This window comes from Lagopus leucura, unplaced genomic scaffold (genome assembly GCF_019238085.1).
Source record: "Lagopus leucura isolate 7727_CA_CO unplaced genomic scaffold, USGS_WTPT01 Super-Scaffold_100001, whole genome shotgun sequence".
Lineage (NCBI taxonomy): Eukaryota > Metazoa > Chordata > Aves > Galliformes > Phasianidae > Lagopus > Lagopus leucura.
Genome location: NW_024962262.1, coordinates 1,425,894 through 1,428,348, shown reverse-complemented (window position 1 = coordinate 1,428,348; position 2,455 = coordinate 1,425,894).

Here is a 2,455-nt window from a genome sequence, read left to right as displayed (position 1 = left end):
AGGAGAGGAGAGGAGAGGAGAGGAGAGGAGAGGAGAGGAGAGGAGAGAGTTGGAAGGCACCTGAGAGATCATTCAGACTCTACCCCCTGTGCCATCGTTTGCTTGTCATCCACCAGCTGCGGCTGCCCAGGTCCCCATCCATCCTGGCCTCGACCACCTCCAGGGATGGGGCGCCCACAGCTCTCCAGGCAGTCTGTGTCAGTGCCTCACCACCCTCTGAGTAAAGAACTTCTAACCTAACATCTAACCTAAACTTCTCCTCTTTTAGCTTAAAGCCATTCCCCCTTGTCCTGTCATTATCAGACCACATGAAAAGCCAGTTCCCTTTTCTGTAAGCTCGTTTCAAGTACTGGAAGGCCACAGTAGGTCTCCTCGGAGCCTTCTCTTCCCCACGCTAAACAAGCCCAACTTCCTCAGCTTGTCTTCCACAGGAGAGGTTCTCCAGTCCTCTGATCATCTTAGTGGCCCTACTCTGGACCCACTCCAACAGCTCCAAATCCTTTCTGTACAGGGGGCCCCATGCCTGTGCACAGTATTCCAGATGGGGCCTGACAAGGGCAGCAGAGGACAGTCCCCTCCCTCTTCCTGCTGCCACCCCTCTGCTGATGCAGCCCAGGGTGCTGATGGCCTTCTGGGCTGTGGGTGCACACTGCTGGCTCTTACCCAGTTTTTTGTTTGCCGTGAGCTGATGGGATGAAATCTCTGCTTCTGAAGCAGTCTGTCCCACCTGACCTTTAAAAAGCCAAAGGATGTGCCAGGCCACAGGTAGCATTTGAGCTGCTCCAGCATCAGGCTGTGGTTGATCAAGGGATGCTCTATCTGACCCAGTTTTGAATCAAACATATCCAAATAGATGGGATGCTCTCACTGCATCCAAGGGTTTGCTGGTAATGGCTTGGAAGCAGGACTCTCCTTCCTAGAAAACTCAGACTGCAGAGGAGGAAGGGAAAGAGAGGACATGGGATCACACTGTAGCTGCAGCTCTGAGATGCAGGAGCACATGGACTCAAACCTCCCAGGGAGCTGGCAAGGGGGCTTGGCCATGGATGAAGGTGGAAGGCCTCATCTCAGAGGAATGTTCAACAGCAGAGGGAAAGAGCTGTGAGAGAAAACAAGTGGTGTCATAGAGATAAGGCATGTGGTAGCTGGGAGGGAAGGGGAAGGTTCGTCCAGGTTCAGTTCCAGGGGATTAATGACTGTCGGTGGGGAAAGCTGGCGCAGGATTCCTGCTTCAGGTTTCAACCCTTTTTTCCTCTTTCTTCCAGCTTAATTGAGTTATGATGATCGCAGTCATTGCATTTTTCAGTGAGAAGAAGGCTCAGGGGCTGGGATGCCCGCCTGCAATTTCAGCAATTCCAGTTCCAGCAGCCTGCACCTGAGAGTTGCATGAAGGGGGAAAAAGTGCATTTATGCAGAAAATGCTTATGTATTTTAAAAAACCCATTGTTTCTGATGAAACACTGAAGTCTGAGGAGTTCCTGGGAGAATATAGGGTTCCTGCTATGCAGCCCCATGCTCTGTGTGGAAATATGCAGCCACGGCTCTGGTGCAGGACAAACGGATGAGGCTGGGCACGGCAGTAAAGAGGTAAAACCAATTACCTGGCAAGCGGAATTAATTACTAGAATAAAAGTGTGAATTAACCGCAGGGCATCTGCTGCAGTGTTTCACTGCCTCTATGGGCGGTTAATGGGCACTGTCAGCTGAGCAGCTTGGCGCCCTACCCGGCACATCATAAAGCACCGCGCTCACCATAGGTTCGATACATCTCCGCTTCCTTCCAGCTGGACCTGCAGGTCCCACAGTTTTGTAAAGTTACCCTTCCTCCAAGGGCCAGGTACCAGAAATGCCTGTGCTCTAGCAAAATCCTTTCTTCAAATCTTTCGCAAGTGAGAGATGAACGCTGGCTCCAAGCCCAGCGCTGCCTGAGCGCCCAAGCCGCAGGTTTGGTTGACAGTTCCCAAATGAGGCACTGCCTACCAGTACCACAGGATGGGGCTTCTCCTCTCCAGATACAGAAATATACAGGAGGGTGCTGAAAATTTGTCATCACTTCAGGCCTGGAGGGAGACAAGCGTTATTTGAGTTCATTCCTGGGAGCACATTTAGCTGGCTGTTGCTCTGACTGTCAGCTTCAGTCTGCAAACACTTGACCCAAATCCAGTGACGGAAGGAAAAAGCCTTCAGACCGTCCCCACAGCCTGCGTCCTGTCCTTCCAAAACAAACAGACTGCTACGTTTTAGCTTAGCAAAAACATTGAAATAAATTGTTTGATACAAGTCACAGAGCTATTTCAGAAGTGCAAGCTGCAGTATTCCTGCCAGAGCACACTGCCTGTGCACACCAACACACACAGCCCAGCCAGCCCTGCTGCTCCCCTCACAGGGAGCCTCCAGGTGACTTCGGAAGATCCCCAAGGAGGAGACCCCACAGCCTCCGTGCAGCCTGTGCCAG